This window comes from Somniosus microcephalus, chromosome 28, assembly GCF_052327205.1.
Source record: "Somniosus microcephalus isolate GS21.2 chromosome 28, FLI_Smic_1.0, whole genome shotgun sequence".
Lineage (NCBI taxonomy): Eukaryota > Metazoa > Chordata > Chondrichthyes > Squaliformes > Somniosidae > Somniosus > Somniosus microcephalus.
Window position 1 is genome coordinate 46,540,196 of NC_141014.1, and position 14,446 is coordinate 46,554,641.

A 14,446-nucleotide genomic window follows, 5' to 3' on the forward strand; every position below is an offset into this window, starting at 1 on the left:
GCGCAGCGCTACCGGTGCAACGCCGCTTTAGGGCCCCAGGGAATTTTTCAACTGGCCATAACTCTGGCGCTAGTCCCTCTAGCGCCTCAAAAGCGGCGCTAAGGCTACTGAATTTCTAGGCCTTCGTGTTTGAAATCTTCCTCCTTTCTTGGTCTGCAGACTCGAGTTTTCTCTCAGCAAAACGACGAGGGCGGGTGCCTCTTCTCGACACTCGTTTATTTCTTCAGAAGTATTGATGCCGCAGGGTAAGATCGAACTCGTCGCCACTGTAAAGTCTGTGGGTTGTATAGCGAAGTAATACACAGACTACAAGAGTAACTTAAACAGGACTTTACTATTCGAAGGTCAGGGCGAATCTGCCCAATAAGTTCTGCCACAGCACTTATATACCGGTGTGGTCACTGTCGGTATTACAGTATACAGCAGCCAAGATAAAGTAGTGCCACACCTAAAATAGTTCACTTAAAGGTAAACGGTTACATACAATAGTTCTCTTAAAGGTAGAACAGTTACATACACTACAACAGACATGTAATTTCTCTGAGCTGAAAGCATCCATGATTCGTGACCAGATTGTGTTTGGTATTCATGATAAAAAAAAGTCAGGGAACGACTGCTGAGAGAAACCGAACTGACATTGGAAATTGCTGTGAAAATATGCCAAGCTAGCGAGCTAGCTCAAAAGCATGCCAAGACTTTTAGTGAAATCAATGATGATGCGATTGCAGTAAGTGCTGCTGTCGGTGATGTGTCCTACAAGGGGAAGAAACATGGGCAGAACAGAAGTGAAAAGCAATCGGAGGAAGGAATTTTTAATTGTAAACGCTGTGGTTACAAACACCAGTTAAAACAATGTGCAGCGTTTGGGAAAATGTGCACAAAATGTCATGGAAAGAATCACTTTGCCAAACAATGCTTTTCAAAAGTAAAAACAAAGAAAGGGCAACAAGTCTGAGTTAATGTGATTGAGGACACTGATTTAAGTGAGACATTTTTTGTAGGAATGGTGTCATGTGACAATATAGAAAAGGATACAGAAAATGTGCAGCCCTCAGGAATAAATAATGCTGAACATAACGTCAATGCAGTAAAAGAGGACAAATGGATGATCCCACTGCAGGTAAATGGAGCATTAGTTACATTGAAACTAGACACTGGGGCAAAAGCAAACTTCATCAGTATGAGTGACATTAACAATATGAAAGAAAAGCCCAAAATACAGAAAAAGTCAGTACTACTGAAGGACTATAATGGACAGAAAATAGATAGCTTAGGTGTATGCAGACTTAAAGTGACAGTCAAAGACAAAGTGCATCATCTCATGTTTTCTGTTGTGGCTGAAGGACTTGATTCACTACTGGGTGACAAAGCTTGTGAAGACTTAGAACTGGTCAAGAGAGTCTACCGTATAAACTGTGACATAAGCAGACCAGATGACTCGGTGGATTCTGTAGTGAATAATTTCCAGGATGTGTTTAAAGGATTTGGAGTTCTACCATTCACTTACAAGATCCAGCTAAAGGAGGATGCTCAGCCAGTGGTACATGCTCCACGAAGAGTTCCAGCACCCCTGCATGACCGGCTCAAGAATGAACTGGACAGAATGACCACACTAGGAGTCATCAGGAAAGTCAAAGAGCCAACAGACTGGGTTAACTCCATGGTATGTGTCAAGAAAAAGAACAATGATCTAAGAATATGCATGGATCCAAAGGACTTAAATGCAAACATAAAACGTGAACACTACCAGATTCCCAAGCGAGAAGAAATCACCAGTGAAATGTCAGGTGCCAGATGCTTTACAAAGCTCGATGCCTCACAAGGATTTTGGCAACTAAAACTGGATGAAGACAGCACCAAATACTGTACCTTCAACGCACCATTTGGCAGGTATTGTTTCCTCAGAATGCCTTTCGGGATAATATCTGCATCTGAAATCTTTCATAGAGCGATGGAACACATAATTGAAGGTCTGGAAGGAGTTCGGGTCTATGTTGATGACATCATCATCTGGGGCTCCACACTGAAAGAACACAATGAGAGACTGACTAAAGTGCTACAGAGCATATGCCGGAATGGACTGAAGCTCAACAAAGCCAAGTGTCAGTTTGGCGTCCAGGAAGTCACTTTCCTAGGAGATAATCTATCTGGTAAAGGAATAGAGCCAGATATGGAAAAAGTAAACGCCGTACTCAAAATGCACTGACCCACTGACAAAAAAGGAGCGCTACGCATCATGGGGATGATAAACTTCATTGGAAAGTTCATTCCTAACTTGTCAGCCAAGACAGTCTGTCTGCGAGACCTGCTACGTAAAACAAATGAGTTCGCATGGACAGAAAGACATGAACAAGAGTGGATCAACCTCAGAACAGTGCTGACAACCACACCTGTACTCACCTTCTTTGACCCAATAACAAAATCAAAGTGTCAACAGATGCATCAAAAGATGGCCTAGGTGCGGTCTTGCTACAAGCAGAGGGTGAAGATTGGAAGCCTGTTGCCTATGCCTCCAGGTCTATGACTGATACTGAGTGTCGATACGCCCAGATTGAAAAGGAATGTCTAGGCTTGGTAGTTGGACTAGAAAAGTTTCATGGCTACATATATGGACTTCCCACCTTCACAGTTGAGACAGACCACAGCCCACTGGTTGCCGTCATGAAAAAGAACCTGAATGAGATGTCTCCAAGGATTCAACGACTCATGATGAAGCTGCAAAGATATGACTTTGAACTGATCTGCACACCAGGCAAATACATAGTGTTAGCAGATGCACTATCCCGAGCACCCACAATGAGTCATGTGAGCTCTACTGAAGAAGACGTGGATGTTCATGTGAGTATGGCCACTGCTGCGCTGCCCGTGTCAGACACAAAATCAAAGCAAATAGCAGAAGAAACAGTAAAAGATACGGGCCTAGAAATTCAGTATAGCCACTTTTGGGGCGGTAAAGTCGGGCGGTCGCTAAAGTTAGCGCCCGCCGGAAACTGCAGGTCACTTCGCCGAAATTCAGTAGATCTGGCCAAGAGTTTGGGCGAGCGCTGAAACTGGTGTTGCACTCCTATCTTCAGGCGCTAAGCCGGCGGTGCGGACTGATAATGCCGAGGCCGGGCGCAGCGCAGGTGCGGTCATGTTTTGATTGACAGCAGACACCCTGACGCCGGCCAGCTCTTAAAGGGGGAAGGGTCGACTTTGTCTGCAGCCACGCCCTGGATAGTGAAGCCCTGCAGCTAGGCCTGAACACTGCTGGTGGACCCAAATAGCGCCTGAAGCCATGGAGAAGGCCCGTGAACGAGTGCAGCGCTTCTCCCAGCATGCTTTGAGGGTGCTGGTTAGGGGGTTGGAAAGGTACAAGGAGATCTTGTGCCCGGACAGTGGCAAGAAGGCTCCCAGGAGGCAGTACAGGAGAGCCTGGAGGAAAATCGCCCACAGGGTGTCAGTCAACAGCGATGTCCCCAGGAGTGCGGACCAATGCCGCAAGAAGTACAACGACCTCACTCGGATGGTCAAGGTGAGTACCCTTTCCAGTGTCCTCCTCATCCTTGCATGTGCACCTCACATTATGGGCAAAGGGACCTCAAAGACCTAATGGCCAGCTCTCCTCCCGCAGCTATGGCACTGGCATGATCCTCAATAGCACTTTCTGCACTTAACACACTGGCCAAGCTATTCGACCATGGGAGGCAGTGCACACAACAACAGGGCACCACACTGGCCAAGCTATTCGACCATGGGAGGCAGTGCACACAACAACAGGCCACCACAATGTACTTAGAGGCCGTCCTTTCTCTTGCAGGCCAAGATGGCCCGGAATTTGAAGAGCCAGAATGTCACCGGGGGAGGCCGTGCCCAGTTCCAGGAGCTCAGTGAGCTGGAGGAGAGCGTGGCTCGACTCATGCGTGGCCGGGTGGTTGGCCCTGTTGCCATTGGAGATGCCGACCCTGTGCTGCGACCCAATGGTAAGGACATGACCGTTTGGACCTCTCTCGTTCCCCTAGCGCATCAGATCTACATCCTTTGCCACTGTCCGACCAATGCGCTGAATGCCACCACTCATGCCTCCCTCGCTGACGCCCTGTCCTCACTGTAAAGCTACTCTTGTGCCTTCCTGCTTTCAGCTGGTGAGGAGGAGGTCCCTGAAGCAGAGAGTGCCAGACCCTCGGAAGAGGAGCACGACGAGGACCAACAGGAAGGCGGCACATCGGGGGAAGCATCAGCTGAGCCAGGGGATGGCAATGGAGGGGACACGTCTTCCCTGGAGGAGAGCCAGGGGGAAGTGTTGCAGGGGGGTGTAGCTCCTGGGCCCAGTGCCGTCCAGGCACGCGGGAAGGGTCGGGCAGAACGGCGGCCTTCTCCCCAGAGGGAGAGTCCGGCCTCCAGTCCGGAGACGGACCTCGCCCAGGAGGTGCGCCTCCTTGATCAAATGTCGGCAGATTCGGAGCGGCGCCACAAGGAGTTCATGGGGGTTGTGGGACAGTTGCCTCAGGCCATTGAGTCCCTGGCTCATAGTGTGGCCGCTTTTGGGGAATCACAGGCCAGGGTGTAAAGTCTGTGGGTTGTATAGCGAAGTAATACACAGACTACAAGAGTAACTTAAACAGGACTTTACTATTCGAAGGTCAGGGCGAATCTGCCCAATAAATTCTGCCACAGCACTTATATACCGGTGTGGTCACCGTCGGTATTACAGTATACAGCAGCCAGGATAAAGTAGTGCCACACCTAAAATAGTTCTCTTAAAGGTGGACGGTTACATACAATAGTTCTCTTAAAGGTAGAACAGTTACATACACTACAATCCTCCCTTTTTAGCTTACAACATACTTATTCCCCATTAACATAACATCATAACATATCCAACTTCATGTTACAACAGTTCACAGAGGTAGTCTCTGCGGAAACAGTTCACAGATTCAGCCTCTGCGGGAAACAGTTCACAGATTCAGTCTCTGATCTTCTTGACTCGGTCCGGACCACGCCTCCGTGGTGTAGTCGGGTCACCTTGCTAGAGGGACTCATCCCATAGTCCTTCCCTAGACTTAACAGCTTTACTTCCATCACTTCTGAACCAGCATTGCTGACTTTTTAAAACAAACAAAAAACAGTTGGATTGCCTTGGGAAATTTTCCTACTTTCCAACTGATTTGGCTCCGTTCGGGGGACCACGTGTGTGATCGGGTAGAGGTAATAATGGTTCAGATGGTTATCATCTTCTGCTTCGTCTTTTCCTTTTTTGCTTCTTGGAGACTCTCGGGGCTCCATTGTCAGCTGCCAGCTGTAACGCCACCATCTCCCTATGTTCCTTAGACTTTAAGTGATTCATCCTGATTTCGGCACTTTGGGAGTTCTCGGCACAAGCTGGGCAGACCAGGTCCTCGTAATATTCAGTGTCACTCAACAGATCATGGTAATATTCGGTGTCGTCCTGAGCTAGGCCAGCGAGAGGGTCTTCTATTTCTTCCTTACCCAGCTGGACGTTAGCCGACTTTTGTTCCAAATCCCGACATCTGTCCTGAAGAGACTTCATCATGCGTTCAGATTCATCCCGCTTTTTCTGGGCTTCCTGCAAGTCTTTTACTAATGACCTCATTTGTGATTTCAATACTTCAACTTCATTCGGAGATTGATTGATCGGACTATTCAATCCCTCTACTGCAGTAGCTGTTTCAGTATTCTGTTGTTCTACATTGCCGTGCGTCAGCGTACTTTTGGCATCCAAGGGCTGTTCTGCTGCAGACTTCTCAGTCTGGGTTGCCACCTCAGCTCTTCCAATGACTTTTGAGAGCTCCCTTCCCTTTGAAGATTGAGGCTCGTATTTAAGTTTTTCCCATTTTAGAGTTTTATCCCTCAGCATATGAATGAGTTGGCTGACTGTTAACTCTTCTGCCATCATCCCTTTTCCATTAACTACAGGGCTGTTTATAACCTTGTCCTGGAGGAGTTGGCTGACTGTTAACTCTTCTGTCCTCATCCCTTTTCCATTAGCTGCAGGGCTGTTTAGAACCTTGTCCTGGGGCTCCTTTGCTGCTTCTACTTCGCCATCATCCGCAGCCCCCACCATTCGAATTTCCACTAATGAATCATCCGGTGATGCTGCACCCAACTTCAGTAGGAGCTCGGAAGTCATGTCGACCAACTCAGCTTTTTCTGCCTGCAACCTGCTAACAAGCGCCTTCAGTTGCGGCACATCTTGTTCCACCGGATTGGAGCACGCCCCTTCAGAAGCCGAATCAGCTTTGATTCGTTTGGCCTCCTCGTGCAGATGGTTTGTGTGCTCCTGCTCCCTTTTCTTCCCCAGCTGCTTCTGTTGTCTTTCCAGATTCTCCCATTCGGTATCATAGAACTTTTTCATTGCTTTCATCTCTTGCTCGAGACGGCAATTCAATTGTTCTAGTTGCTGTCGTAATCTGAAATAAGTTTGCGTTCGAGCTCGATGTTCCTCAGTAATATATATGTCTGTAACTTGAACAGACTCAGAATTCTCTGTCAAGCTATGTTGTTGTTGTTCAGAGGAATACTGTTCTGAAACTTTGTTCTCCTCTGGAGCATAAGCCTTTATGCCCACATTCGTTCTACCAACCTTAGTCAGCAAGTTCATTTTAGACTTGTCTTTCATGCTTGGGCTGGTCTTATCGTCATCCGTTTCAGAGTCTGAGCTGATTGTCTGCCCCGAGTCCTCACTCGTTATTGCTTTGAGGTAGTGCCATTCCATGTCTATTTTCTTGATCCACTCCCGTCCTAGAAGTGGTGGTCCTCCCTCAGGTAGTACGTATAGTCCATTCCGGGGTGTTCTTTGCCCCTGTCTCTCACCTTGACTCTTATCTTTCCCATGGGGTATACTTTATGCCCCGTGTATGCCTGCAATACGAACTTGGTATCTCTCAAGGGTATATGTGAGAATAGCTGGTTGTAATCCCTTCGATTTATGACTGATAGGGCTGATCCAGTGTCCAATTCCATTCTCACTTGGACTCCGGCTATTTTTAGCATGACCCAGATAGTTTGTAGGTCAGCTTCCTTACTCACATTATGAATTCTCAGACTACCCAGTTCCTGGCCGCTTGGGTCTGAATCCGAATTCTGTTCATCTGAACTCTTCTCAACCACCTTGTGTACTTTGTTGTACTTTTCCTGTGATGGCTTTTTTTTTTGGTTGTTGGTCTTCTTCCCTGACCGGCATACTTTGGCTATGTGACCCAGTTTGCCACATTTCCTACAGTCCTGGTTTTTAAACCAGCATTGGTTCTGGTCGTGTGTTGTCTTCCCACAACGATAACATTTCGTTGCACCCGAAGTAATTTGATCCACACTGAGGACCGCTGCCTTCAGCTGCATTTCCGCAGTTCCTTTCGCTGCGGCTTCGTGTGATGCTGCAATAAGGACAGCCCTATCCAATGTAAGGTCGTTCTCTTCGAGCAGTCGCTTTTGCGTTCCTTCCTTCGACAACCCGCACACGAACTTGTCTCGCAATGCCTCTGTCAGATTTCCTCCAATCTGGCAGTATTTCGCTAGCCTACGCAGTTCGACGAAGTATTCCGCGTTGCTTTCCTCTTTCCGTTGCGTTCTCGCATAAAATTTGAATCGTTCCGCCAACATCAGCGGTGTGGGGTTCAAGTGATCCTTCAGAACAGCAACAATATTATCGAAGGTTTGATCCGCCGGTTTAACTGGTGCTAGAAGATGCTTCAATAGCCCGTATGTCTTCGCCCCCATCGAGTTTAGCAAGGTTATAGCTTTATCATCATCCTCTATTTTATTGGCCTCACAATATATCTCAATGCGTTCTACATACGTGGCCCAATCTTCTACCTCGGAATCAAAATCGTTGATGTTACCACGCTTAGGCATCTTCACCTCCCTGATAAACAACAACGAAATATTTCTTTAACTCTTTTTTTTTCCAAGATGGCGGTTTCCCCGCGCTTATCTTCTTTCCCCCCCGCCCCTCTCAAAATGGCGGTTCCCGCTTCTGTCTTTTTCTCCGCCTACTGGTGGCTTCCCGCGGTTTCCCGCGCTTATCTTCTTTCCCCACCCACTTTCAAGATGGCGGTTCCCGCTTTTCTTCCCCTGGCGGGAGGGGTAAGCTTTTCCCTCGGGCGACGGCCGCTGGCTTTCAGGGTTCGCAGCCTGCGCTTCGGCTTCAGCGCGTTCCCTTCTCTCGGCCGGGCAACCGGCTCTGGGTACAACCCGTTGACGGCGAACGGTCTCAGCCGCTGGCTGGATCTCGCTCAGTCTCCCTCGCTCGGGCTCTGTCTCTCCGGTGCTGGGTACAACCCGTTGACGGTGAACAGTTTCAGCCGCTGGGCTGGATCTCGCTCAGTCTTCCTCGGGCTCTGTCTCTCCCGCTCGCGCGGCTCTCGCTCGCTCTCCCTCGGGCTCTGTCTCTCCCGTTCACGCGGCTCTCGCTCGGGCTCTGTCTCTCCCGCTCACGCGGCTCTCAATCGCGCCTCCCAGCCCTCGCGCAGTCCGGTGCTTCCCTCCCTGGCTGCGGCTGAGTTCTCCGCGATTTATTTATTTTATCTCTTCCCGCGCCTTACGATCCCGGTCATAGCGCTTCGTGGCCTCGGTCACTGTCCGACCTTTTTCACCCAATCGCTCCTCCCAGCCTCTCGCAGTCCGGTGCTTCCTCCCCGGCTGCGGCTGCGTTCTCCGCGGTTTATTTATTTTTATCTCTTCCCGCGCCTTACGATCCGGTCGCAGCGCTTCGTGGCCTCAGTCACTGTCTGGCCTTTTTCACCCCAATCGAGCCTCCCAGCTTCTCGCAGTCCGGTGCTTTCCTCCCCGGCTGTGGCTGAGTTCTCCGTGGCTTATTTATGTTTATATCTTCCCGCGCCTTACGATCCCGGTCGCAGCACCTCGTGTTCGCGGTATTTGTCCGGCCTTTTTCGCCGTTGCGGTCTAGTCGTCTCACGACGCTCCCCAGCCCGCTTGTACTGCGGCTTCTGCTCCACGCTGCCCGAGTCTCAGCGCCTCTGGGCCCGACTTCTGTCCGGCTCCTTTCCCCCTCGACCGTGGTCGAGTGCACCGCCCTTATCCTCCATTTATTTGTTTCTATTTTCCCTTTACTCACAGTCACCGTGGCCGACTTGCTTCTCGTGTTGATCGGCTCACTCACCACCGTGGCAGAAGGGACAATCCGTGCCTGTTGCTGATGGAAGACTTCGTGTTTGAAATCTTCCTCCTTTCTTGGTCTGCAGACTCGAGTTTTCTCTCCGCAAAACGACGAGGGCGGGTGCCTCTTCTCGACGCTCGTTTACTTCTTCAGAAGTATTGTTGCCGCAGGGTAAGATCGAACTCGTCGCCACTGTAAAGTCTGTGGGTTATATAGCGAAGTAATACACAGACTACAAGAGTAACTTAAACAGGACTTTACTATTCGAAGGTCAGGGCGAATCTGCCCAATAAATTCTGCCACAGCACTTATATACCGGTGTGGTCACCGTCGGTATTACAGTATACAGCAGCCAGGATAAAGTAGTGCCACACCTAAAATAGTTCTCTTAAAGGTGGACGGTTACATACAATAGTTCTCTTAAAGGTAGAACAGTTACATACACTACACAGGGGTGTTGAGCAACTCGCGGCAGCACACGCCAGGGGTGTTGACCAACTCGCAGCAGCACAGGACAGGGTTGTCGAGCAACTCGCGGCAGCACAGGACAGGGGTGTCCACCAACTCGCGGCAGCGCAGGAGAGGGGTGTCCACCAACTCGCGGCAGCGCAGGACGCGAGTCGCGAGTTCATCAGTGGTGCCGTGCAGACACTCACTGATCTGATGCGGGCACAGACCAGGGCAGTTCGGGCACTCACTTCTGCCACACTCGCTGTGTCGCGGAAGCATCGCCAGGGCACCCGCCGCCCTGCTGCAGCACAGCGGTCTGGCCTCCACCAGATTGCTGCGCTTGCTGCACTGCCAGCCCGGCCGAGTGCCAGTGGCTCTTGCGAACAGCGAGCGCGTGCCATCAGCCAGCTTGCCCCCATTGCTGCAGCCGCCACTGCAACTCCCCCAGCCAAGGTGCGACGAGCTGCTGCAGAGACTGATGCTGCGCAGCCACAGCTGCAGCAGTCAGCAGCCGGCCCCTCCAGGGCCGGACCTCGTCTAGGCCGACCCCCAAGGGCATCTGCCGTCACGCATTCTGCCCCTCAGGAGCCTTCCCCCAGCCTTGCAACACCCACAGGGCCCAGGTTGAGGCGGAGCAACAGGTCGGGCAGGGGCCGCACAAGGCCGCACAAGGACTCGCCCTCTCGGCACACACAGTAGAGTATGGTGGCAACGGTGTTTTTTATATGGGGGTGTTTGTATTGTGGGGGGGCCTTCTTTTGGTAAGGCCGAGGATGAAGGCCAATGGTTTTTTATATGGGGGTGTTTGTGTTCTGTTGTGGGGGGGTCTTCTTTTGGTAAGGCCGAGGATGAAGGCCAATTGGATGGGCAAGTTTTGTTATTCCTCCCCAGGTTGTGGGAGTGAGATATTCTTTTCACAGTTTTTTGGGGGGTGTTGTCTGTTTTTCTGTTTCATGTGGGAAGGGCCCTGAGTTTGTTAAATAAAGCTTTTGATTTATTCAGCTTGTCCAGGTGTCATGTTTCCAGTGGTTGTTGCGTTAAGCGGCTGAGGGCTTGCGGAGCGGCTGCATTCAGGTGCGTTCATTGCCACAAGCCATTCCCTGACAGGGGGCCTAGAAGTGTCATTCAATAAGCCGCCGGCAGACGGCCCTTGGACCTTGTGGCTCCCTCCTGGCCTGGTACTCCTCCTCCTCCTCCTCCTCCTCATGGTCCTCCTGCGCGTCCTCCTGAGGTGGTGGTGCTACGTCAGGTGGCAGTGCCTGAGTCCTGCGGATAGCCAGGTTGTGCAGCATGCAGCAAACGACGACGAACTGGGAGACTCTATCTGGCGAATACTGTAGAGATCCGCCGGAGCGATCCAGGCAACGGAACCGTTGCTTGAGGACGCCAATCGTTTGCTCTATGATGTTCCTTGCGGCTTGATGGCTTTCGTTGTATGCCTCCTCCGCAGGGGTCCTGGGCACGCGGAGCGGGGTCATGAGCCATGTTAACAAAGGGTAGCCCTTGTCCCGAATAAGCCATCCCCTTGGTGGAGGCTGTGCCTCGAACATGTCAGCCACAGTAGTCTGGCGCAGGATAAATGCATCGTGGCTGCTTCCTGGAAAGCGGGCATTGACAGCTAGGATGCGCTGCCTGTGGTCACACACCAGCTGTACATTGAGGGAATGGTAGCCCTTCCGGTTGCGGTAATCCTCAGCATTGTCGATAGGTGCCCGCATAGCCACATGCGTGCAGTCAATGGCGCCCTGCACCATGGGGAAGTCCGCGATCCTGCCAAATCCGACTGCACGCTGCTCCTGCCTCTCTAGGGTCATGGGGAAGGAGATGAATTGGTGTCTCCTCGTGAAAAGGGCATCGGTGACCTGCCGGATGCAGCGATGCGCGGCGAACTGGGAGATGTTCGCTATGTCCCCAGCAGTGGCTTGGAAGGAGCCACTTGCATAAAAGTTCAGAGCCACCGTGACCTTCACTTCCACCGAGAGAGACGTCCTGCACATCAGCTGCGGACGCAGATCTCAGTGAAGCAGCTGGCAGATCTCTGCAACCACCTCCTTCTGAAGCGCAGCCTCTTAACACACTGCGCAGCATTCATGGTGAGATAGGACACCTGCTGCCGGTATTCCCTGAGTGGGTAAGGCCTACGTTGCCGACGCCTCATGGCCCCTCTGTGTCTAGGCATGGCTGGCCCTCTCACACAGCGTCTGCGAGCCCTTCGCACATAATGCTGCAACTGAGGGTTGCCTCCCCATACAGCCCCCATAATAAACTTGTAAACAGTGAAATCACAATGAATCAAATTTCCAAGCTCTGGCCAGAAGCCAAAAATACCTCTCCTATGTTGTCCCAAATCAGTAAGCTCTGTTCCTTGGTCTCTGTCCAGAAATCCAAAGCACTAAAGTCATTGCAGCAAAATGGCTGGGCTTTATAGGTCAGTGCAAGTGCCCTTTAATTAGCGCTCCCCGAGGCCCGCAGGGCCTCTGCTGCGTTCCACTTCACAGTTCTTAACAGCGCCACGCCCACATTGGGCGGGCGCCACTTGAATTTCCGGTTTGGGGCGCACAAACAACATTGCACGACGAAATGACGTCATAAGCTGCGCGCGCAGCTGAGCGGGCGCAAAAACATTGCGCCGGCGCTAAATGACAACTGAAGTTGGGTGTAGGCGCAGTTCGTTCTGCGCCCAGGCGCTAAGTGCCTAGCACTGGAAATCTACCCCTCTTATGGCGTTAACGGCGGGCGAACGCAACTGAATTTCTAGGCCACAGTATTAGAAACAGTAATAGAGAACATTCATCATGGTTGGCCAAAAGGTTCCTGTCCAAAATATTTTCACATAAGGTCAGAATTGAGTGTCGCAAGTGGACTATTACTAAAACAGAACAGAATAGTCATTCCACAGGCTCTACGTCAAGACATGCTCAAAAGGATTCATGAGGGACACCTCGGAATTGAAAAATGCAAAAGGAGAGCAAGAGACACTGTTTATTGGCCTGGTATAAATAAGGACATTGAGAACATGATAGGCAAATGTGAGACATGTCAGAAACACCAAAACAAACAAGCAAAGGAACCAATGATAATAGCTGACATACCAACAGCACCATGGCAAAAGGTTGGTATGGACCATTTTCATTTAAATGGTAAAGACTATCTAATAGTGATTGACTACTATTCTAACTATCCTGAGATGGCGCTGCTCTCAAGCACCACAGCAAGCAGTGTCATAATGCATGTGAAATCCATCTTCGCCAGACATGGAATTCCCAGGATTGCCGTTAGCGACAATGGTCCGTGCTTCAACTGTAAGGAGTGGCAACAGTTTGCAGCACATTATGACTTTCAACACATCACATCCAGTCCTTTGTACGCTCAGTCGAATGGTAAGGCAGAGAAAGGTGTTCAAGTTCTCGAGCAGCTACTGAAGAAAGCGACAGAAAGCAAGTCTGATCCTTATCTCGCCCTGCTGAGCTACCGAGCCTCGCCTTTCGACTCTGGTTCTTCACCTGCTGAACTCCTAATGGGTCGCAAGTTGCGTACCACGCTACCCTGCTGTGCAAAAGAAAAGCAGAGTAAGGAACTGAGACAGAGACTTCAACTGTTAAAGCTGAAACAGAAATCATACTATGACAAGTCATCCAAAACTCTGAAACCATTGACAAGGGATGATGTTGTCAGGATTGAGGATCCAGATGCATGGAACAGGAAAGCTACAGTTCTTGAGGAAGTAGGACCAAGGTCATACACTGTTAGAACTGAGGAAGGACATATTCTCAGGAGGAACCGCCGTTCCCTCCTAAAAACACAAGAGACTATCGAAGAGCAAATCGATGACAATGCCGCAACTGAATCTTGTCACTCACCACCAGAACAATCTAACACAAATACACATACAGGCTCTCATGAAAAAACATCAGACTTACCTGTGCTGAGAAGATCCACACGTGAAGTAAAAAAGCCTGATAGACTTAATCTTTGAGTACAAAGAAAACGACATTGAAAATGTATTGACTGTTGAAGATGTTTATGTTGTTATTGATTGATATTGATTGATACTGATTTTGTTTAACCTCAAAGAAAGGGGGATGTAATGATCAGTAACCTGTCATTCTGGAATGATACACTAGGTGGTGCTGTATGTATATAAGAGTGGGCTACCCACAATGCACTAGGCCACCCACAAGGCAGCAGTCAAGATGGAGGCCTCTACAGATACTGTACCTAGTCCACATGTGCTCAATAAAGTGTCTAGCAAAAGCTAGCTGTTCTTAATACAAACGACTAGTTATTAATGAACATAACAGTTTTGTGGTCCTATTAAATGCCTGGTAGTTGGACCAGAGTTACAACAGGATAGGAACACAAACCGAAATACTGCAGATACTGGAAATCTCAAAGAAAAACAGAAAACGCTGGAGACACTCAGCAGGTCAGGCAGCATCGGTCGAGAAAACACGAGACACTTGACCTTTCTGGTATAAAACCATTCCTCAAAACAGACCCGGGGTTTGCAGGAGATGAGGAAACAGTGCAAACTAACCACAGGACTTTACAGCTCTTAAATTTCATGGGGATAAAGGTCCACATCGCACTTTACAGTGACGGAGCAACAGATTCTGTCTGAAGCTCCCCACTGATCCACTTTCCATTTCTCCAACTCGTTGTGGGCTGCTTTGCAGATCCACTGCAGACTGACTGGTGTAGGTCAGTCTCTTTCAATCTATTGTGGTCAACATTGTGAACCTTGGTATCATGGACTCATTCTGGACCCACCGAGATGCCCATCAATTCTCCGAGAGACGGGTTAACTTAGAGCCGGCTGTGCTCGACACCATCTGTAGGGTGGAATTTCATCGAGCTCTTTGAGATATGTTGTGAAACTCT

At 49.9% G+C, this 14,446-nt stretch overlaps 1 protein-coding gene across 1 annotated transcript in view; it reads left to right on the forward strand.

Moving 5' to 3' along the window:
• LOC147099747 (ferritin heavy chain, oocyte isoform-like) overlaps positions 1–14,446 on the forward strand; it is a 412,482-nt gene that overhangs the window by 65,134 nt on the left and 332,902 nt on the right. The window lies entirely within an intron of this gene.